Source organism: Camelus bactrianus, chromosome 9, assembly GCF_048773025.1.
Source record: "Camelus bactrianus isolate YW-2024 breed Bactrian camel chromosome 9, ASM4877302v1, whole genome shotgun sequence".
Lineage (NCBI taxonomy): Eukaryota > Metazoa > Chordata > Mammalia > Artiodactyla > Camelidae > Camelus > Camelus bactrianus.
Window position 1 is genome coordinate 55,585,645 of NC_133547.1, and position 25,422 is coordinate 55,611,066.

The 25,422-nt window shown below is 37.5% G+C and overlaps 1 protein-coding gene across 1 annotated transcript in view; it reads right to left on the reverse strand.

Annotated features, from left to right (window-relative positions):
* The window catches only part of CNTNAP4 (contactin associated protein family member 4), a 222,398-nt gene that overhangs the window by 127,849 nt on the left and 69,127 nt on the right, over positions 1-25,422 (reverse strand). The gene's annotated exons all lie outside the window — the stretch shown is intronic.

Here is a 25,422-nt window from a genome sequence, read left to right on the forward strand (position 1 = left end):
TTGGAGCATGATGTGTCAGGAACAAAAAGGATGACGAAGAGCTTGATCTCAGAATGCAATTCAGACAATCACAGTTGTTACATCCATTTCACAGGCTTAGAGTGATTAAAATCTTTGTGGTAAAATTGATAAGCCTCTTACAGATGACTGGATAAAAAAGATGTGGTATATTTATACAATGGAATACTATTCAGCCATAAAAACCAACAACATAATGCCATTTGCAGCAACATGGATGCTCCTAGAGAATGTCATTCTAAGTGAAGTAAGCCAGAAAAAGAAAGAAAAATACCATATGAGATCACTCATATGTGGAATCTAAAAAATAAAAACAAAAAACAAAGCATAAATACAAAACAGAAATAGACTCACAGACATAGAATACAAACTTGTGGTTGCCAAGAGGGTGGAGGGTGGGAAGGGACAGACGAGATTTTAAAAATGTAGAATAGATAAACAAGATTATACTGTAAAGCACAGGGAAATATACACAAGATCTTATGGTAGCTCACAGAGAAAAAAATGTGACAATGAATATATATATGTTCATGTATAACTGAAAAATTGTACTCTACACTGGAATTTGACACAACATTGTAAAATGATTATAAATCAATAAAAATGTTAAAAAAAAAAAGAATAAAAAAAACTAATTTGCCTGTAACATTAAAACATTTTTGAAGGATGTAAAAAAAAAATTGATAAGCCTCTTATGCTGAGACTCCATTTCTCAGACTTGGCAAGAAGCAAAGGGCGGGTCTGAAGCAGAGACACTGGTTTAAGCGCTCTGCTCCCTTCCGCCCAGCACTGCACCTGCAGCCACCTGCCCTGCCGCGGTGTTAGTCCACGGTCATCTTGTCTCCAGGCAGGATGCTCAGGGATGTCTGTGCAAAAGGATCAAATCTGTGCCCAGGTATCCGTGTCCATGTGCAAGTTTTAAAAATTCAAATTCCACGTCCATTTGTTATTCCAAATAAGAGTGCTTCCCTAAGGACTCAACACTCCAAAAAAATTTATTTTTTTTCTTTGTGTTTGACTGAGCCTCGTTTCCCGAATGACAGTATGTGCCAGAGCAGAGCTGGCAGTGTTTGCTAGAAAATAAATCTCTGCACCACGCACTGAGAGAAGACATTTTCCCCACCTCCTCAAGGATGTGTTCCAGTCATTCTGAGTAGACTTATAGTGTCTTGTCTTTTTTATAAAAACATAATGAAGTTGAAAGTAGGTCTGCCGTGTGACTTCCTCTACCCTTCTTTCTCCAGCTGCTGTCTTCCTGTAGGCCTCATGTTGTGGATACTTAACATCCTGGTTCCCGGCTTTCCAATGAGAACTTTGATTTCAGAGTTAATGTGCCTTCTCCTTTTGGGTGGGTGATATTTAGGAATATTTCTTTAACATAACTCTCCATTTAAAATATATTAGGATCTGTTTCTAATGCTAATTTCATTGAATAATTTGACACATCTCATTCACTGAAACGAAAACTCGAGCTAAATCCCATGGAACCGTGCTATTCAAATTTTAATGTGCTCACAAGCTTCCCGGGGCTCCTGTTAAAATGCAGATTCTGACTCAGCCAGCCAGAGAGGTGCCTGAGATGTCTCATTTCTAATGAGCTCCCCTTTTGGTTGGTGCTGATGCCGCTGGTCCCAGAACCACACCTGGAGCAGCAGAGCCGTGGGCTGTGCTCCTGGAGCTTGGTGTGTGACATAACACGGAAAAACTGTTAAAACAGGATTCCTGGGCCCCAGTCCCAGAGTTTCTGACGGGGCAGGTCTGGCGTGGGGTCTCACATTCTACATTTTAACAAGCTCCTAAGTGATGCTGACACTGCTGATGAGTAAACCAGATTATGAATATCATACGAGGTCACCTAGGGTAGTCTAGTTGAGCCACAAAATGCCACCCTGACCTTTACTAAGCTCACCACGCAGTTTAGCATAAGAGGACATTTTAGATAAATAAACGTTAGTACGCTTCAGAAAGCCCCCCTCCCATAAAAAAGCAATTTCTACAAGTCAGATACAAATTGGAAAGACGGCCATTGGTGAGAAAAAGAACTGGAGGCAGGGATATGACTGAAAAAATCATATTATGACTCATAATCATATGAGCCAATACCTTATAGTAAATATATATTTACACACACACACACACACACACACACACACACACACACACACACACAAATAAAACTGGATTTGTTTCTCCCGGGAACCCTGACTAATACAGATTTTGGTACCAGGAGTGGAGCTGCAGGGACAAGCTGGGTTTCAGGCTACATCCTAGGCTTTGGATTTGGACTGCCCTTGTGAATGTACTGAAAAGAAGGAACAATGCCTACTTCTCACAAGTAGAGTCTCTTGGTACCTATTATTTGTGGGGCCAGAAGACAGAGGGTTGAATTCCAGTTCATGAACAGAGCCCCTACTGGGAAAGCTTAATGAATGAAGAACACTGGGCTTCTTTAGTGTAATCACATACTGAGGTTTCGAGGAGGAGGTGAGTCCTGCCAGAGGGATACAACCCAGACCCTGGTCTTCAGAGTGTGGTACAGCCCAACAGACCTCGAGTGCAATGATGAAGAACTTAATGGCTTCAGCAGATGAGCTCCAATAGATAAAGCAGGACCACTGCAGCAAGGGATGTCAATAACTCACCATACACCTGAGGTCTTCGCCATTTCCAGATTCATCTTGCTAACTCCCAACTTCCAGCACCATGTAAGTTTATCTGAGGGCTTCATATGTCTCCCAGGGAGGAAGGATGAACTCTCCACAATGACCGCAGGGGAAGGTGGATGACTTGCCCCGTGGGTGATAACCCTGAGACAAGCAAAGCACACCGGCTCCAAGAATTCCCTGCCGGGATCAAGCTCCCGTGGCCCAAATGGCACTTTCATTAGCCGCCCTCCCTTCTCTGTTTCATTTCCCCGCTCTCCTACTGTTGTTTCTTGGGATCACCTTCCAAATAAATAACCTGCACTTAAATTCTTGCCCCCACATCTGCTTCTGGGGGAACCCAAACTAAAATACATGAGTTTGGGTAGGCATATTAGAAAAAAGAATCAGAATATCTGAGCACAGACGAGGTCACCATTGTGAAATAATGAGGTTCCCATAAACAGAATCGCTGAGGCACTGGCGGGAGGAACCGCTGAGAGCAGTGCTGCAGAAAGAACTCCCGTGACGTTGGTGTAAGTTTCAGAGGCCGATACAAACACAATGTAGACTCAGTTGATACGTGCTGTGTGTGCACGTCTGTGTCAGGACACGGACTTCGACAGGTCTACATGGCCTATGTGACACCACTGCATTCCTGATCCCACACAGAGAAAGATTTACTCTGCTCATTCATTTTCTAACACGTGAGCTTCCCTAGTATCCAGCAATATCCATTTTCTTTCTTTCATCAGTAAAAATATTTTTGTACATACTTGTATCTTGTTATATACTATATAGTGTGCTGTACACTATATTATACCAATAAATAATATTTTGGCTTATACATATATACAAAATATTCATTAGGTGCATGCACATTTTTTCATTTTTTAAAGAACTACTCCCCCTTTTTTCTAGAATTGTATAAGGGCACAGAAGTTCTTAATAAATATTATAGTTTAAAGCACAATATGAATGATTTTACACTAGAAGCAGAACATACTGGGACAGACTTTACTTTGAAGTCATATACTACTCAGGTTGTCTGACTGGGAAAACATTATTTAATTTCTCTGCTTTTAGTTTCCTTGAATGTACAATGTCAATGAATACTTCTGTTAATGTAGGCTTACTTGAGGAAAAAGTATATACAGTCTAAAATACTTCCTGGCATGGATAGGTAATAAATCAATATACACATATTCGTTTATCATAGAAAATGATACTACTACACAGGAGATGTTACGACAAGTCATAGTGTGACACATGATAACTTTGATTTTAGTATCTTGTGTTTTTCCTTTTATTTTGTGTTCACTTCACCTTGTGTGAAGTGACATATTTATGAAAGTACTATAACCATATTAATGTCACCTTCATTTGTTTCAAATCCATTTAATCAACAGTCTACTAAATGTACAATTCTAAATGTTTCAGAACCACTTCATCATTGCCCCAAATAAGAAAGAATGGTGTTTTGCTGTGCAGAGGAAAAGTATTTTCCCATTTTAATTGTTATACCAATGTTTGAAAATTGCTGACTTTCTAGGAGAGTGAATTTCTGGCACTACACGATGCTGCTGCCTTTCTGATGATGGATGAAATAAACAGCATGCTATAATGAACTCTCCGGGTAAACGTCTCAGAAATGTTCCTGACACCACAAGATGCTGACTTAGCTAAATCCACAAGGTAGGAATTTGTGAAGTAATTGCTACCCACCTACACATGAGGGTAATTTATATGTAACTCAAGTCAGTGACTGATAGTGAAACACAAAGCCTTTCACTTTGGGGGCAAAGCAGACTGGCAAACACCTCTAATGACTAATAGTTACATAGTTTAGGTTTCAGAAAAATTAATGTTTTTAATGAAATATTTTCACTAGCCTAGAAAAGAAGGAAAGAGGGAGACACAGCCCTATTGTGTTTCTGCAAAAACAGCAATGACATCAAGGATTTAACAGTAACAACTTCACATTTACTGCACACAGCCTAAACATTCAGCAGCAGAAACAAGCGCTTTGCATCATTCTAGTTCATCCTCATGACAATATAATCATCCTTATCTAAACCTCTATTAAATCACATTAGCTGACAACATGCAATCAAGATTTTGTCCATGTTCAATGGTTTTTAAAACAACATTAATTTTCATTACTTCTTTGCTAAATTATTTCATGAACATTAATTCTGAAGTTTCAGAGGGTGATTTCTTCTTTTTTAGTACTGGGACATTCATTGAGCTTACCATATTTTATCACAAAACCTTATTTAAAAATTTTAGAAATAAAGAGGGATCACTAAGTATATGATTTATAAATATATAAAACAATAATTTATCTCACACGTGAAAATGACAGAATAGTGAGATAACAAAATCAATTATTTAAGCCCTAAAGCAAGATAGACAATTGGTTCCAAAGGATTTACAAAATCAATCAGTCATCTTCATGAATAGCTGCCAAATTATATCGTGAGATCTGAAGACTGCGAATGAGTTTCTCCCTAAATATCAGTTCCAGGCCTCATCAGGATATTGACGTTGACACCTAAATATACATTGCTGTGTGTCTTAACGGCTTTTCAAATTTGTGACATCACTTATCAGACTATAAATACCACTTGGTGAGGGCATCAATTTTCTATGGCAGGGCTGTGTATCAAGTTGCCAAAAAAATTTAGGGTCTTAATACAACAAAAACGTGTTATCTTACAGTTCTGTAGAGCAGATATCTGACACGGGTCTTACTGGGCCAAAATTAAGATATCAGCAGGGTGTGTTCCTTTGGGGAAGCTCTAGGGGACAATCCATTGCCCTGCCTTTTCCAGCTGCTAAAGGCAGCATGCATTCCTGGACTCATGGCCCCATCCTTCATCTTCAAAGCTGGCAACAGCAGCTTCGAGAGTCTTTTTCACATCATAATTCTGACCTCCTTCCATAGCCATCTCTCCCTCTGAATATCCAACTCTGCCTCATTCTGTAAATTTTAAGACCTTTATGATTACACTGGGCTGGCCAGTATAATCCAAGATAACCTTCCTATTCTAAAATCAGCTGATTAGCAACCTTAACTCCATTTGCAATCTGAAATTCCCTTCGTGTAAGTTAACATATTCACAGGTTCTGAGATTTAGGATGTAAATATCTTTGGAAGGCCATTCTTCTTACCATACTAGAATGCATATTATTAATGACACATACTCATTTATTTTTGTTGAAATATTTCCTGAGCACCTATTATGTTTCCAGCACCAAGTGAGGCTCTGGAAAAGTAATGTAAATAAGACAGACTTATCTTTGGGAGGCTGCATTGTAGATTTTAGTCTTACTAACTCCTGTAAGCAAACACAGACTGAATTTTGTAAAAAGTATATCCCTGAGAAGGAAAAAGTTTCTAAGAGAAAATAATGTGCTCATTTCACGATTTTGCCTAAGCCTGGTTCTGTAAACATCACAAAAGTTGTAGAAAATATACCTGAGCTAGTGACCCATATTGTACTTTTTCAGCAGATAGTAAATTACAGCCAATTTTCAATACTCACAGATTCTGTATTGGTAAACTCACTTACTCACTGACACATATTTGTAACCTCAAGGTCAGTATCTGTGGTGCTTTCGTGGTCACTGGTGGACATGCGCAGAGGTGAGACCCTGAGTTGCCCCTGGTGCCTGTTTTCCACTGGGCTGAAACAGGGCAGTGCCCTGCTTTCCTGTTTCAGTTGTCATCCTGTAAAGTAGAGTCCTTTCCGTGGTCTATTTAGTGTCATAGATTCATATTTTTTACTTTTGTTGTGGATTCTGCTATTTGAACTGCCCCATAAGCATTAGTGCTGAAATGCGGTCTAGTCTCCAGTGCAAGAAGGCTGTGATGTGCTTCATGGAGAAAGTATGTGTGATCAGTAAGCTTCGTTCAGGTATGAGTTACACAGCTGCTGGCCGTGAGTTCAATGGCAATGAATCAGCAATATAGGCAGACCTCGTTTTATTGTACTTCACCTTGTGGTGCTTCACAGATACTGTGCTTTTTACAAATCAGAGGTTTATGGCAACACTGCATCAAGTAAGTCCATCCATGCCATTTTTCCAACAGCATTTGCTCACTTCCTGTCTCTGTGTCACAATTTGGTCATCCTCACAATATTTCAAAGTTTTTCATTATTATTATCTTTGTTATGGTGATCTGTGATCAGTGATCTTTAATGTTACTACTATGACTGGCTGAAGGTTCAGAAGACGGCTAGCATTTTAAGCAATAAAGTATATTTTAATTAAGATATATACATTGGCATAATGCTATTGCATACTTAATAGGCAACAGTATGGTGTAAACATAACTTTTACGTGTATGAGGAAATCAAAACATTTGTGTGACTTGCTTTATTTCAATATTTGCTTTATTGTGGTGGTCTAGAACTGAACCTGCAGTATCTCTGAGGTATGCCTGTACATATGAAACATAGTGTCTTTAAATAGAAACACACATAATACAAAATTATGCACTGACTGGTTGATGAAAATGTGACCAGAGGCTCACAGGAACCTAACCCTGTACGTCCCCCAGGAGCAACAGTCTACTATTGGCTAAGTCACAGAAACATTAAGTATCACAAATAATTAAAGTTAATTGTACTTATGGTATAACTCTTACTGCTTTAACGAAGTGTTGGAAAATCTGTAGTAAGCCTCAAGGCAAATCAACAAAATGACTATAATGTCATAAACAACTGATCTTTAAAGACTTGTAATTTCCCTCCTAACATATAAGCTTTTCATACTTTACAAGTTGCACCTGTCAGGTGTCAGAATAATTCATATGTATATGTTCACTATGTGTATGCCTTAGATTATTTTTCTTAAAAATAATGTTGCTGGTTGAATAGTGACTGTAAATGAAATCACTGACTTTTTTAAATTTTAAATGCACACTTCAAATGTAGCTCATGTACTAAAATATGTTTTCCATGTTGTTCCCATTTTCTAATTTTACTTGATATTAGGTATTTTAAGAGGAAAAGACAGCAGAACTATAAACATTGATGCTGATGAATCATTATAAAAGAAACTCTTATTTGTGAAAATGTGTTATCAATAAAGCATATATATTTGAAAAGTATGCTTTATACTTTTGAAATTATTTTTAAAAGCCTGGACAAATGCAAATTAGGTGATTTTGAGGTGACCAGAAGGCCTGGCTAACACCAATCAGCACTTCCAATCACCTTCCGTGAGTGTCCCTGTGAGAGAAGTGAAGGAGCTACCCCACTGTTAAGGTCGGTACCAGACAAGTTAATCCCCTAGTCCGCTCCTCTCTGCCCAACATTCTCCAAGTGTGGAAAACTGAGTGGCAAGTCAGTTACAGCCAAAGCTACACGTGGTCGCTGGGCTCAGGCATGACTTAGCCTGAAGTGTAGGGATGGAGAAACAAGAGAAGATGTGGCCATCCTCTTATTTCCTTCTTTTCCTCATTTCTTTCCTTTTTCTCTCCTGTAAAACCTGCCTCTCCCTCCTTTTCTCTATTTCTTAGTGGCAGTAAGAATCTCTGTCTCTCCGCTTCCAAGCTCCTTTATCAGAATCAGCCTCCCTCGGGTCTGGGCCACCTCCTTTCATCCTTGATGAAGACAGCCAAATCCACATTGGTCTTGATACTTTATTCAACCTGACTCTAATGATGTTCATTACTGTCAGCCTTATTGCAAGTAAAATTATACTGTGTAAGAATGGAATGTATGCTACTAAAAATTTAAATAGGAGAAAGCATATATCTGGCATTAAAATTTTTACTCCCTATTTGAGTATATACAATAGAACAATAAAGTCATCCATATCCAGTTTCAAAGACCACTAGCTTGTGGCCAGTTTTATTTCAACTCTATCCATGTCCCCTCCTACTTCACGACCTTTCCTTTCAGATTATTTTAAATCTAGACTCAGACATTATATTATTTCATGCATAAATATCTCAAAATATGTCTTTAAAAGGATTACTTTGAAAACAAAAGCACACTTTAATTTCAACACCTAAACAGTTGACAAGAGTTCTCTCATATCATCAACATCCTGTGATGACCGCTTATCTCATAAAAGTGTATGTGCCTGTGTATGCAAAATTGTTCAAATCAGGTTACCCAAAATTTCCATATGGTTGATGTTTCTCTCAACTATCTTTTTACCTATCGATCACCTCCCTTTCATTTTCTTGCAATTTGTTATGGAAAACTGCTGGTCATGGTCTTATGGTTTCCCACAGTTTGCTAACTGCCCCTCTATGGTGTTGTATATGTCCTGTTTCTACCCAGTTTATAAGCTGGTAGTTAGATTTGGAGGCGTGACCTGACTTAGGTCTGACTTTTTAGCAAGAATCCCTCAAAGAACACACTGTGGACATCCAGCAGGAGATGCGTTATACGTGGTTGGTTGTATGATTGTGGTCCCTGATGTTCTCCAAGCACGTTACTTCACCAGAGGTTATAAAATGGTGATATTCTGATTCTAGCATCCCTTCCTCAGTATCTTTTTAAATCTGGAATACTTCCGTAAAGAGAAACTTTCTCTCATCAAATACTTGGTTACTCTGGGATATAGTTTAATCAGAAAAAGCACATAGTATTGATTATTCCTTTTATGAACCAGTGCTCAGAATAGTGAGTTGATTCTCTAGTATCTTCCAATGATGGTAAAAAGGAACTTTTTGTATTATTATGAAGTAATGAATGTTTAACTTACTTGGTGTTTCAATACATTTCTGGTATTATTCTTATTGATGTTCCGGTTGTTTTATTTTGGCCAGTGAAATCCTTTTCGAGTTGGCTCCTGAGTTTTTTGACATGACCCCAGTAGTCTTTGGTAAAAATCCTAGTTTTCTGGTACAATGAGATATCTCAGATTTATTTTGTATGTTTAATGCTTCAGATATACATTCAGCTATTTTTCACAAGGAGTCCTAAGTTCTTTTAGAATAAAGTGATATTTGGGGTCCACAATCTAGGTGCTAGGGGAGACCAGTTTTAGGTTGGTCAGACTTTCTTGATCAACAGAACTAGGAAATAGTTCAATTTCCCTTAAGAGAAAATACATTTGAAGTTCACATTGATATGTTCAGTTCAAACTCAGAACTGTAGAATATTTACTTAACCTCTTCAATTTTAGATTTGTTTCTTTCTCTTACACTATGATTTCTAATGATATTAATATGAACACTTAACTGTTTCATCAGAATAAGTTTTAGTCATGATATAATATTTTAAATAAAATATGAGTATAATTAATAAAATATGATTATTGGAAACAGTTTAAGATTTTTTGTCAATGGGATCTCAAACAATAAGGATACACAACTGTGTGTTTTAAAGTCATTTAAAATAATTCATTTCTGTGTGTGTCTGCCTTTAACTCAACACAGGTTTATTTGTTTCATGTTATTTTTGAGCTTCAGAAATAGCTTCCTAAATTTTATTTAATATTGGTGCACAATTATTAAATTGTATCTATCACTTTATACTAATATGTGAAAAACAAAGTATATTCAAAAAAGTCTGGCTCCTATTCCTATTCCATTCCCCTGCCATAGGTTTTCACAGAGCTAACTTTTTAAAATTGTTCTCGCTTATCCTCCCATTTGTTTAAAAAATATGAGCAAATATGTAAATATATGTGTGAATTTCCATTCCTTTTACTTAAATAAATGGTAGTATACCCTAGTCATTTTCTTCATCTCATCTCCGTCAAGATGATTGACCAAATGTGAGTGGTAGACATAAGCCACGTGTTAATCTTTTGAAATGGTCTTCACCCTTGAAGGGTTATCCAGATGAAAAGTGATGACCCCGTGAAGGAAGGGTAAGTAGAATCCAGGTCATCCTACAGTAAATTTTGGAGCCCTTTTCAGCCTAATCCCTCAAGTATCACTGGCTACCTGTATCTTCTTCCAATAGCATGATGTCAGAATTCTTATTATGACTTTTCATGGAGAGAGCAGAACAACTCTCAGAGCCTCTGCTGGGAAAAGACTCGGGTTGGGGGACAAGGAAGCTATTGTGTGTTTTCTCATGTGTCAGTTTTGGGAATTCACTCCACACACTCGTGAGTGGCTTCTACATTAATCTCTTCAGGGGCTGCTGAGTTTTGGACAATGTTCCTTCATTAAAGTTCCTCCATTAAAGTTGTTGGATTTTAAAATTTAGCCCATCCAATGAAATGCACTTTGGGGAAGATAATGTGAAAGTATCGATAAGTTCCTGAGACAGTTTTAGGAAAAGGAATTGTGGGTAAATGCGAATAGGTAATAGAGAAAAGCAGTTACACAGTATGGAGGAAAACTTGGGGAAGTTGCTGAGCACAGTCACAGAAGACAGTAACAGAAGACAAGGTCCAGGGATGGTCTGTAATATTATAATAATTATAATGGAAGGGAGCTAACTGAAAAGAAAGTAACTATGACTTCATGATGGCTCATAATTTTTTCTTGGCTTTCTGAGGCGCACATATTGATGCTTGTGGTGTGGAAGAAGCATCCCGTGTACATGACTTCCTGAGCGCACACTGGCTCTATCCTCGGTAGCTGCTATATCATCAGAACTTTTAAATATTTATGGATGGTTGAAGTACACATTGTTCTGTTCCAAGCATTGTCTAGTGGTAAGAACACAGCTCTTCAGCTCTACAGAAGCAGTTTCTCTAATAACGAATAAGCAATTGAAAGTTTTTAAGGAAAAAAAAAATTCCCCTAATCACATTCAGTTTCAAAGTCATCTCTTAGTCCTCTTATTGTTACACTTTGCCTGAGTCTATTCACATAACTGTTTGCATTTTAAAAATGGGGAAAAGCAGAAAAAATTACAGAACACAAAATGCACCCATCATTTTCCTTTCAAGTACAGCACCACTAATTTCAAAGTAATCTTGCAATCTGAAGGAACTTAGTTTCTAACATACTTTTCATCAGTGAAACCGAGACCAATTATGTGATACAGAGAGCTATGGAGTTTATCAGAATATGCAAATCCTAGGCCTGTATGCAAATGCCAGAAACAGTTTGATTCCCTCAGCAATCATACGTATCTGTCACCACCCTTAACCCCACTGATTTCCATATTAGAATAACGCCACAAACCGCAAGATACTGCATTTTATTCAAATTTTAAAAATACAGTGTATGTCACCTAGTCCTAAATATATAGGGTCATTTTGAACACATTTTCCAGCAGAAAATAGTGGATCTAGAATGTCTGAGATACTGCAGTAAACCTCAATTTCAGTTGGTGGAATATTTTCCTCAACAAATAGGTAGAACCAGTCACTATGAAATTCTGACTTTCTACAGCAAGCATTTGAGCAAGTCTCATTAAACCAGAGAGACGAATCTACTCATAGCCAAGGATTTCACACCCTGAGGTCCTCAAGATGCATACCATTTTGTAGACGTTAAGCAGATCTTTCTAAATCTGAACTTAAGTATAGAGAAATCCTTCACATATCATTAACCCAAGTACGGTACAGGAAGCCAGAATATTACACATCCATGAATCAATTTAGACAAAAGATGAGGACCATTGTCCTGGTCAGAACCAGCTAAGATCAGTCAGTAGTGATTGAAACTGATGTGTGTGCACATAACTACTAAATTAAAAGTAGAATATCGGAAGTCACTCAAAAGATAATGTCACAGCTTGGTTAATCTCCAGTTCCACTGGGAGGAAAAGCATGATTAATAGATGCAGCTTACATGAATGATAAAACAGCATCTGAGTAATGAGGCTGTGACCTCTGGCTGCCATGCACAAGGTAGAATGGCAATAATAAGACAAAATCAGTTAAGAGGACGAGTCTCATTATTTTGGAATCGACTCAGCTAAAATCAAAAACAGACAAAGACAAAGTAAAACCAATGCCAACTCCAAATTTCAAAGAAAGTTTAAATGATGAAATAAATTTAACAAATTAAATTTTTAATGGAAAAGAAACTTATACATAGAATGAGAACTAGCAGAGGAAAACTATTTAAACCCTAGATTGTGGTAAGAGTTCCTATTAATTTCATTCTTTTTCCAGGTATAAGAACTTCCCTGGGATGCCTTCCGCAGTCGCTTCCAAAAATTATGAGCAATTTGCATTCTTTTCTCCTGTTTCCAATATCTTCCTGTGAACTAGAGTGATGTGTTAAGGACCAGAAAATAGGGCTCAGATTTAATTACATCCTATGATAGCCGAGGAACAGTGCAGAATAAAAGGCATCTGTGATGGCTAATTTTATGTGTTAACTTGACTGGGCTAAGGGATGCCCAGATAACTGGTAAAACATTATTTCTGAGTGTGTCTGTGACAGTGCTTCCAAAAGAGATTAGCATAGCCAGTGAAATTCAAATTAGCACTTTGGAAACTAAAGTGATTTTGTTCACTTTTCCCAAATGCTACATTGTCTGTGGAGTAAGTATTTTTATAGATCTTTTGTCAATTCCATGTGATTTTTCTTTCTTCCTCATGAAAATAAACCAGCAAAAGGAAAAAGAGAGAAAGAACACATTTCTCCTCCTTTTTACGGATATTAGCTGGTTATAGCAAATTCTGGTCCTCTCAGCTTGGGTCCTCTCCTAAACTACATGTCATTTTCTCATCTTCATTGCAATCTTCTTAGCAACTCTCTGCTTCAATACCCTTTGGATGACCCATAAAACATCCTAGACTTAAACAACCTTCATATGCTCCTTTTCAGCACTTCCCTACTCACATCTTGGTCCTTAATCATCTCCTGTGATTGCACCGTCTTTGAAATTATAAATGCTCATATTCTACTCTTTGATCCCAGACCACTAGATCTCTCCAGCTCTCTCAATTCACTCTTACTTGCTTTTCAGCCTCAAAAATTCCACTGTTCCTTTGACTCCTTCCATCTCCATGACAGTTAATTTTGTGTGTCACCCTGACTAGGTCACAGGATCCAGACATTTGGTCAAACATTTTTCTAAACGCTTCTGTGAAGGTGTTTTTAAAATGAGATTAACATTTAAATCTCCAGACTTTTAAGTAAAGCAGATTACACCCCATAATGTGGGTGAGCCTCATCCAATCAGTTGAAGGCCACAGTAGAAAAAAAGACTGACCTTCCTAGAAGAAGAAGGAATTTTGCTTAGGACTCAAACTGCACCTCTCCTGTGGGTCTCCAGCCTGCCAACCTACCTGGCAGATTGTGGACTTGCCAAACCTCCCTAATCACACAAGCCAATTCCTTAAAATAAGACTCTGTACATCCTATTGGCTCCATTTCTCTGGAGAACCCTAACTAATACAGTCTGCCATCATCCCCCCTTGACTTCACGTCCTCCCCTACACAGTGCTAACTCTACGACACTTTTCTTTCTCTATGCTCTTGCCAGCCCATCTGTGTCCTCATCCTAGACACATCCACCACAGTATCCTTAAAGATTCCAACCCTGGATCAAACTAACAACCAACACCCTCTGCTCCTGCACATGGGCAGCCGCTCATGGATGGAGAAAACCAATCTACAGTGCCCACAGGTGCCCGTGTGTGGTCTCTAGCCTAAACTGGGCACTCAGTGCTACATGGGGATTCTCTTCCTTGTCAGCACGATTCTTACTTCCCTCTCTTCATTCTCAGAAAATACAGGACATTTCTCCTCATTGAGGACCCTTCATGGACTGAAGTTCAAACCCACCTTTACTTTTTTTTCTTCTTTCATAAGAAGACACGTCTCTCTTCAAAAGCAGCTGTGATGTGGATCCCCTGCTCCATCAACTACCCTCTGGAGTCACCTTCATGTTCAACCTCTGGACCTCTATGAGCTTCCACTCAAGTTTTAATCAAGCTCAAGTCTCTCCGCTAACAAATCCTCTATCTGTCTACACATCAGCCATCTCCATCTCTTTATGGTCCTTCCATTTTCCTTCTCTACACAGCCAAACTACTGGGAATAGTATGTGCCATCTCCTCTCTCCTCCTCCTCACTATGTTTCCTTTCCAAAAACCACTGCACTCAGTCAGGCATTTATTTTTACCTCTTAGCTGAAGTGCTGGTAGCCTACAATCTATTGTTCTGCATGAGTTTTGCATAAGTTCTGAGTTTGTTTGGGTTTTTTTTTTTTTTTTTCGCATTTAATTTGGCAAAGGTTTCTTTCTTCCTTCCTCCCTTCCGCCCTCCCTCCCTTCTTCTCTTTCTCTTCCCTCACTTTCCCCCCACCCCACCTCCTTCTCATCTTCTTTTGTATTCAATTTTCATACAAATTCTTTAAGGCATGTGTTATTGCTATGCCCATTTGGAGGAGGTAAAAGCAACTTGTACAAGATCGCACAGCTTGTAAAAGATGAAGCTTGCACCTGAGGACATGCAATCCAGTAAGAGAGATGACATCTTTAACTACCATCCAGAGCCTCCCATCTATTCCTCCTTTGGCGTGCTATAGCGCTGGTACTTTGAATTGGACTTGATTTGACATTCCAGCTATTTAAGTCACTCTTGGCTCAGACTAGAGAAATAGGGCCATGGTTTCCAGAAAGCCACCCTAAGCATGTGTACAAAAATTGAGACAGTGTGCTGATGGTGTTTGCCACCCTTGTCCCAGATGATCAGGTCCAGTTATGTTTATTCTGCTTCCAATCCAGAGCCTGGGCATGGTGAGTTTCAATGGAGGAGAGGAAGGGATGACTCCCAGGGGTTTTCCCTGGAGTAGAGCAAGAGATAGTCATGTTCTACGGTGTGGCCCAATGTGAAAATTTGTATAGATTCCCACGTGGCAAAAGGGTCCAAATGCAAAGCCCTATGCAATGCTCAAAGTAGAGTGAGATAGAGGAATATATTTCACGAATATATGCCTGTTCTAATCACACAAAATGTAGTTCCTTGGTGGTGAAAATGTGTTTTAAAAATTGTGCTATAATCAAGTTTACATGTTATTCAGCTCAGATGGTTTAAATACTTGAAGGCTAAGATTTTTAAAGTACAAACAAAGAAAGTGAGAGAAGCTCATACGGAAATTTAGTATTTGTGTGCTCATGTATCCAGACAGTTTGATTTTATGGGAAAAAAAAAAAGACTAAACTGACTAATTTCTAATTTAGAGAAGTTTGAAGTATCTACATGTCATCTTTGACATGCAAATTTTAAAGAGAACATAAATATCACTGTGATCTTAATTAATTCACGTATTTATTCTAATCTAAGGATCAAAATCTATTTCCAAAGTAACCTATTGAAAAAATTTTTTTTTACATTTCAGAGTGTAAAAATGGAACTGCCATTACCATAATAGTTTTGTAGCCCTTGGGACAATTTTCTGCAACTTTCTACAAACTTGCTAAAATAAATACAAGTTTTCTTTTCCCTGAAACTGATATTCCCCAGCCCACCCCCAACTCATGATGAGCCTGACATATTGTAATAAAGCCACTGCTCCCTGAGGATCTCTTTTCACTGCTCCAGCAATTTTTCTCTTCCCTCTCTCTTATTGAAAAAGAACCCTATTATTAAGTACTTAAAATGTTCAAGGTTCCAAAAGGAAGACAACCTTTCAGTATAAGAGATTAATAATAACAATAAGAAGCACAGAAGGGAAGATAGGAGTTCAAAGCCAAATAAAATTTTCATTTGCAGAATACAAATCAAATATGATTTCTTTTGAACTGCATCTCTCTGATTTATAGACAAAGCTCTGCAGAATATTTCCTGGTATTTTTGCTTCCTGTTTTCCTCCTTTCGTCCTCATGGCTACTTCTGGCTGAATGCCCTAACACTTTGCTAAAGCATGGCTCTCCTAAATCAACCAAAGGATTATTCTTTGTGAACATTTATGAAAGGAGTTAAGATGCAGATAATAAAGAGAAAATCTTAGACAATGCCAGCTCAGAGGTAGGACTCAAATGGCAACTGAGAATAGGGATGGATAAAGACATATAGATCTAGTTCTGGTTCTTATGACTAAGATTTCTTCTTTTACATATTTATACAAAGTATCAGATGGATCTCAACACATAAGCAGACTTCTGCATTGTAAACCAGGAGACAAATCATCGGACTATTGTTTTTTGGGGGGGGATTTGCAGTAATAACAAAAGCATTACCTTTTATTATTTATAGCATTACTAATATCTGTTCTAAACCACATTAGCAAAAAGGCATGGTGTTCCCATCTCTTAGAATTCACTACCTTAAAGAAGAAATGGTTACACTATTTAATAAATACAGTATGCATAATATGCATCTTAGCCAGTAGCATTTGGGTATTTTTTTATGTCAAGTATACAACTGAAATAAAGGAAAACATAAAAGTAGGGTGAAAAAAGAATGAAAAAATATATGAATGGGTTTGAGATTCAGCCGATGAAGGTTATACAAACCATACAAAGTAACCCAAAAAGACTCCCTAGAAATAATACCGTGGAAGATGTCACTGGAAATAAGACCCTACAGATGGGTTGGTGACTATTGGAAAAGTGACAGGGCAAGTTGGACTAGAAAGTAAGTGACTGGAAGGTCTTGAGTTGGAAGGGATGAAGCAGGCCTCAGATAAATGAAGAGCACGACCCAGAAGAGAGGTGTCAAAGTACAAGAAACCTTGGTGAGTGTCCTAAGAGTGACGATTAAGTATCTGAGATGAGCTTGGAGCTGTGGTGCATGAGGAAGCCGCCAATGAAATGTGCCAGATTTGGAGTTGGACTGGGCCATCAGTTCTGCCAGCCAAGCAAAAACATTTCAACAAAACAGCAGCATGCTGGTTTTGCATAACAAACGCGTGTAACAGCCCCATTCCAGGCCCAACAATAAATGTGTACTAATCCACAGATAAACTCTTCTACCCAGTCTTCTTCAGGGAGCCCTGGCACGCATCTGCAAAACGTCTGATGAGAAACAGAGCAATGCTATTTTTCCCACATAGAAAGCAACCCTATACTCTGAACTACGATCCTTTTTGGATAAACAACAAAGGGCTGAATTCATAATTTATTATGTTTGTTCTCTTGCCTTAGAGTAGATTATGTGTTAAAAAATGACACCAAACCAATGATTTAACCTTCATCATGAATTCCTTTCTTTCAGTATATTTTGAAATACTGTTCTTTCTTAGCTTTGCATATTCATCAATATTGGCATGATGTGAAACATAAAACTTTATAAATCTGGCTCTAGTTAACATGAACCTAGGTGGGAACTTATCTTAAATCTCAATTTCTTCAGGATCAAATATTGTGGATCTATTTTCCTCATGGGTTGGCGGGGAAAGCATGCAATTTTACAACTGAAAGGGGATGAGCGATCACTCAGTAAGTACCTAGATTCTCTCTCATTCTGTAGGCAAAGAAAAAGAAGTTCACAGAGGTGAGTTGTCCTTAGGAACACACTTTCTTAGGGCTGTGCTGGTCATTTGCTTGCTTCACTTAGAACCATGCATCACCATGTGCCTGCTCTGTTCGGAGACACCAGAGGGCTGAGAGATGGAGACTGAGAATCCCAGGCTCTTGTGTTAGTGAGCTTAGGGCTGGACAGGGGAAAGGAAGGGAGGAGCCAGGATATTTCTTCCCACTCTTGCTTTGCCTCAGGCAGCTTCTCCGGAGGGGCTGAGTCTCTTCCAAGGCTCCTGCTCCCCATGGACACCGTCTGCTTCCAGAATCCCCTATTGGGCAGCCCCTGCCATGGTTCTCGCACTAACTGGACGATGTCAGCCTCTACGCTTCTCCTTATCCCTCCAGCTCTTGGAGTCACTGTATCTGCTATCGCTAGGCTCTGAGTTTCTCACTACCTCACATCTGATTTGCTTTGATCAACTTTTCCATTACCTAGAATCAATTTCCTATGATGACTTTGCAGTTTCAGATGCCCAGAGTAATTTCTGGTTTTCTGACTGGGTACTGACTCATAAACCAATTTAGCATCAGAACTATGGTGTTTTTTTATTCTGTCACAATATGATCAAAGATTAGATGACTTGCTACAGAAATAAGTGCCATCTAACCATTACATACGTAATACAAATATGTATTTTAACCTACTAAAATAAATGTTAAAAATAATATATGATGCTGCCTGAGAACTCCCATAGGCTCGAAAATATCAATAAATGTTACAAGATAATGTCATTTAACAAGGGGGAAATGTCCATTATATATTTTTCTTAAAAATTCAATAATTGGATTATTTCCAATCCATTCCTTTATGTTAATCCTTTGTTTCTTTCACTCCCAGATTACTTTATTCCTTTTGAAACCTCATATAAATCTAATCTTTACCTGTGCTTTTATGCTGATGGCTGTCCTAGTCTGTGGTGGTCCCACCCACTCAGTCTTGTCCGTTGTGACTCTTTTTATCCCAATTCAAGTTGCTGGGATACTTGGAAGCTGTTCAGCATAACTGAGCACCCACTATGCTGCTGCTGCACGTGCTCTGCTGTTGCTTGTCCTTGATCCTTTCTTATACCTAAGACAACTTGCAGGTGAACGCAGTCTATTCAATCATAGTCAGTCCGAATATCAAACTTAACCCAAGACCACTGCTGCTGGTGAATCAAAGTGGGCACTACCATCAGACAGGCTAGAAATATTTTCTAAAATTTATACTCTTTCTTTAAATGTTGTTTATGTTATTTTTTATCAGTTTTTAAAATACTACCTAATTTTTCATCTTTGTGGCATCTGGGTTTAATTCTCTTGCTTAGAAAAACATGCCCCTTCCAATATTACATTACACACTGTCCTTTTAATACTTTTTTTTCTGTGTCTGTATTGTTTTTAAATATTCAGTTCATCTGGAATCTATTTTGATATAAAAAAAGTTATTTGTTTTTCTATAAACTACACCTTACCAAGTTCCATACTGACTAATTTTCCTTCACATATTTTCAATGCTATATCCATCTTAGGCAAAACTCTAAATGAGTTTGGACTTAGTAATGGATATTCTAATTAGTTCTTCCACTATGTTTTAATGTGCCGGTACCAATGTGTTTTAATTAACAAAGATTTGTAAAATTTTCCTAACATGTAGATTCTCCTTACTACCGTTATTTTTGCCAACTTTTCTATTTTCTCATAGTCACTATGTATGAAATTCAGAATGATTTCCCTTTTGTGAGTTTTAGGTAGAATTAGTAGCTGTATAATATTGTTTTTTATTTCAAAACAAATACGTCCTTGCGGTTAAATACACTATCTGTTCATTTCTTTCATAGATCTTTTACAATTTCTTTTCAGTTTTTCTTAAAGATTTATTCATTTTTGGTTCTATTGTAAGTGGAGTATGTATTTCTTTTATATTGTCTACCTAGTTATTTTCATGTAGGAAGATAAATTACTGATTTTAAGAATTAATTTTATTGTTAGGTGCATTACTGAACTATCTTTTTAAAAATAATAATTCTCTTAGCTTTTTAAGGAATATATTATATCAATGCCAAATCTGATCTTCTTTTCTAGCTTTATATATATTCCTGTCCTCTTCTCTGATAGATTCATGCTTGATAAGTTTGGAAATTAAAATTAAAAATGTGAAATAGGAAAGACAGACTCATGCACTAGTGTTCTAGAAGACCTAGTTGCCTGGGTCTTAAAGGACAACAAAGAAGCATTTCAAAAGGACAGAACTGCTTCCAAGAGAGAAGCTCTCCAAATGTAGCCTCCTGGGCCTGGGGAATCAGAAAAGTCAGAAGCAGTCATCCAGGATGCTGCATCACAGCAATAATAAGAAAGAAGGGAGAAAAGAGGGTGATGTTTGGTCACTGAACTAGCACATGGTAAAATGTGAGAAACAAATTGTGAAGCGTTTTTAAAACATGCCAACCTCTGGTTGATGACTTGAGAATAACCTGAATGTGCTTGTGCACTCTGAAGAGGGCACCAAATCAAATCAGCTAACTCTAATTACTCTCTTCAAATTATCTGTGTTTAGCTTGCTTAGGGACAGGTCAATGGGAAGAATGTGAAGCAGCATTACCATTTAGCTTATATCCCATTGTATGTGTGCACCCACAGTTCATAGGCATTCACAAAATTTTTGTGTATTAGATATTGCTATAAATTTCCGATATACGTGTGCCTAAAGAAGATTGTGAGAAGGGACTGACAGAGCATGCTATAGGACGGACATGGATGCAACAAGGAGAAATAAACAATGTGGCTTGATAGAGAGGGCGCCTAGCAAATGAACTGGGCTGATCCTGATTGACGCCACATTAAAAACCCAAATGCAGCCACCTTTAACCATCCACTACTAGGGTAATCATTTTCAAAAGGGTGGAGAACTCACAGTCAGAAATATAAACAGGAGATTCCTTGAGGATACAGACAAATAATACAGACTTTCGATAAAAACATCCTTTTGGCATTCAAGAAGAGGCAATGTTGAAGGCAGAAGCAGCTTAAGGCACTCTGCAGGCATTTGCCCAAGTACTGAGCCAAGGATTGCAAGGCATTAAGCTTGATGATTTGACATTCTGACAGTGACACGGGACCAGGACTTTTACACTTTATATCACCACACGTGATTTTTGTAGGCTTAGGTCACTAGAATAAGGGCTCAATACAGGGAAAAGTCCAGGAAAGACGGGCCTCATGAAGCGGGGAGTCCACCAGGCTTACTGCACACCCCCTGCTTACACTTCTGCTCTTTCGGTTTTCTATTAAACGCCCCCAGTCACTTATTTATTTGACTAGAGATAAATACATGTTAAAATCTTTGCAGGTGGTGTTTCTGCCCTGTCTAGAACATAAGGTTGACAACTCAATCATTCACAGTGATAATAATGGCATGAATATCGTGTGACAGGTGATACTTATGTCTAATTGACTATTCATGTCATAGGGGCTCTGTGTCTTTCACCAGCCAAACCCAAAACCATGACATTTGACACTTCTAATTAAAAACAGTAATACTAACTTTAGAAAATATGCTAATATGAAATTATGGATTTTTGTTTGAAAAATCAGATACAATTGAAATCCACAGAAAAGTAAACTATTGTGCTTAACAGTCCCACTTACTTAAATATGATTCATTTCATAAAAGTTCATAAAATTAGTACCATCCAATTCTTTGCCCTATAGTCTGCAGTGTTAAAGGGAGAATTTGTATAATTTGGCTGTAAAGTTCCTGCACATGTTGATCTGCTTAAAATAATTTCTAAGATGTTAGTTTCATGAAATTTCAGCAATTGTTCTTAAATGGGTGAAAATTATACCTTACATTTCCTTTTCCAATCATTTACAATAAACTGGCTAAAAAGCCTTGATCATAGAGGTTGAGGGATTTTATTTTGTCTTCAGTTTGAGAGGAACAATTTCAGCAGCATGCATTTTCTAATTTTTTATAAAATATTTATATGCCATCTAGTAGAGTACTTTGTATAAATTGCATTTATGAGTATTAGGCTATAATTTTATTCTAAGGAATAATTTTTTAATATCATGTATCTGTTGAGTTTATAGTTCTATTAAATATATGCATGACTGCATAGATAATAAATAAAATATTTTGTCTTTTTTTAAAGATTATTTGCAAGAAGCAGCAGAGCATTTGATTAATTCTTTCAGGTATACAGAAGTCATTGTTCTCTCTAGTGCTTTGGGAGGGATAAATTAAGGGAGAATGAGGAGTTGTCACTGCAGCATTTCCATCCACATTGATGGGTTTTATTTTATTTGTTTCCAACCTTACAACAACTGCCTTTTCTTCCTCTTTCCATCACATACTCGTATAATGCCTTATGTGTTTCCTAACTTTCATAGATTTATTTGTATCATCTGGAGCAGACTGTGAAGCTCTTAAGGAAAATTGGCATGTTTTGTGTAATTTGGATACATCCCATAATATCCAGAAAAACTGGGCCCAAAAAAAAAGACCAAAGAAAAGAAAAAGAAGTTAGGAAATACATGTTTTTTTACATGTAACAAAATGTTAAATTCCTTACTATGTACATCAATTAAAAACTGTTCTTTGGCTGAAAAAAAAAAATCAAACCAAATTGATCTGTGTTATTCCAGGTGAAAATGTCAAGAGCCAGAGCACAATTCACCATGTTTCATTGTTTCCTGCTTTGTCAATTGTAGATTCACAGAGAGGGGCTTCCCTCAGAGTGGGACCTGAATAACTGAGTGATAAGAACAGAACTTCAAGCCTACCTGGGATGAACAGGGAGTATGGGTGTGTGTGTGTGTGTGTGTTTGTGTGTGTGTGTGTGTGTGTGTGAAGATCTGAGGCTGTTTTACCTGTATAATAACCTTACAATCGTTTTATGTGTGGTCAGGGCATCTGGGGCACAGTCTCAATTTTGATCTTGACGTTCAGAGTTATCCATCAACTTTCTTTACCATATCCAGAATTATAGTCCAGTCCTTCTCAAACTTGACCGTCCAATCTGACCACAGTTTCATTGGTTATGACATGGGAAACCGTATCTCTGGATATCTCCAGTGTCCGTGCTTTTGTTTACACTTTTCCAGCTTCATGGAATAGCTTCCTTAATCCTTCCATAATCTAAGTTTTAATACTTTTTAAAATACCCAGGTAAATTCTCCTCTTTGAACAATTCAGTCTATAGTGATCTCCATATTCTGTCAATTTCGAAAGCTCTGGGAGTCTACCACACACTAGCATGCTCCTCTGAATCATTCTTTGGTTTGCTCTGGTGCTTTATCTTTTCCACAACATTAACATGAGCTCTTTTATTACAGAATTTTGTACAAAGTTAGGCACAGATTAGGAAATCAGTGTATTCAAATCTATTCATTCGCTGATTGATTTTTTTTCACCAATTCACTGATCAAGTCATGTGCCACACTGGGTGTTGAAAGCTAGAAATGCAGAGATGAGAGAGATAATCCCTCTCCCAATAAAAAAGTTCAAAATGACAGGGGAGAGAGAAGCGTAGCATTCTAACTCTAAGTATATTAAACTGGTACAATATAAAAGTGCTTAGGGAGGAGTTGACGGGAGGGGGAAGGGGTCACTTTCAGTTGCTATGGTCATAAAAGTATCCTACAAGAATGTGCATTTCATGATGGTTCATTCACTCATTCCCCCATTCATTCATTCCATAAACATTTAGTATTAGCCTGCAACATGCCAGGTACTGTTAAGATTGGGGATGCTGGGATGAAAGGTTGGAAGAAAGGGCCTCTGTTTTCAGGGTACTCACACTCAAGGGGGAAAAACAGTGAATAAGCCAACAAATTATAACATAGCCTAAAATCTAGTATTACCTTAACAGGTAATTTGGATAGATGGCATCTGTCTTTACAATGATTGGCTTGGATTAATTGAGGATTTCACTCACATCGCTATTCCACCCTGCGCACCTCACCTTTAATAAGAAAGCAACAGAAGGCAAATAGTACTTTCTAGGTTTGGCTTTCCTCAGACTTGATTAATGAAAAATGATTAATTTTCATGGTTAATCTATCATTCAAAAAAATGTCAAAAACATACATTTTACTTAACACAGATAAATATTAGCATGAATTAGCCACTACTTATCTAGTTTAAAATCCAATGCTTAGTTTAGAAAAAAGAGTAAAAGATAATCCAAACACCTAGTTAAAATAAATACCTCATTAAGCTTTCATTGCTCTTGGTTCATAATTACTATTTATATTATCCCTAGTTTGAATGGTTTTCATGGAATTAATTCAACCATAATACCCATTTTTTCTGCTCTTATACAGAACTTCAACTTGCTTTGGACTTCAAGGCAGCTTTTCTTAAAAATGCTTATAGAAAACTTCTTCCAGCCTGACTGTTGTTCTCTCTAGAGAAAGAGCAGGACTACATCTTCTCAATTACACTTACATCAATAAGCATGTGCTGAATGGCCACCAAGTGCTTTAGAGATACAAAGGTGAATAAATCACAGTCCATTTCTTCAATGAGTTTATCATGTCTAACAGAGTTGTAGGAAGTTTCAAAAGAAAGGCCACTGACTGATCAAAGAAAATTGTCATTATGTGCCCAAATAGGCTTCCAAATTATCTGTATGCTAAGAATGATGCTTCATTAAGTTACTCATTTTCTTTGGTTCCAGCAGCTCAGCCAGAGGAAAATTTTTTTTAAAAAAGTTTTTTGATTGCACTATGTTGTCCCTGGCTCACATAAGATCCAAACTAATACTTTTCTACACTAACAAAGAAGTCCTGTCTTCATCACCAAGCAAACCTCCTTCAGCTTCCTTCTTCCATTGGGTGTTTATACACCATCAGTCAACTACAAATACCACCCACTGTGTTAAAAACTGCCTCCCTGTCAGTCTCTCTTATAACAGCTGTGCCCTTGTCCACAAAACACAGCATTTTACACACTTAACACACTTGAAAAGACTTTTCAAGTTTATATACAAATCATATATATATATGTATATGTGTACATATAACATATATAAATATTCCAAATATTATATATAAAAACCTCCACATACTAGAGAGAAAGAGATTAATTCAGAAATCTCAGTCACCAAAGGAAATAAAAGGAATAAATTCTTTGCACTAACCTTAAATAAAGACAATGCAAAACTACTACGTTACTGGGCAAAGCTTAACATTTTTTATACAGGTTTTGTTTACTTCCTAGACTTCCACACTATTTTGTGGACTAGTAAGATTTTTTTTTTCTATTTCTGAGGACTCTGTGAAGTAAGTTTACAGTTAGAATTTTCATAAATTATACCATAATATATACTAGAAAATGAATATTAATACCTCTTCTCTTGAAAAATGTTTCTTAAGTAATTCTGAAGATTCTGTTTCTAGACTTAAAGAGACTCATAAACAG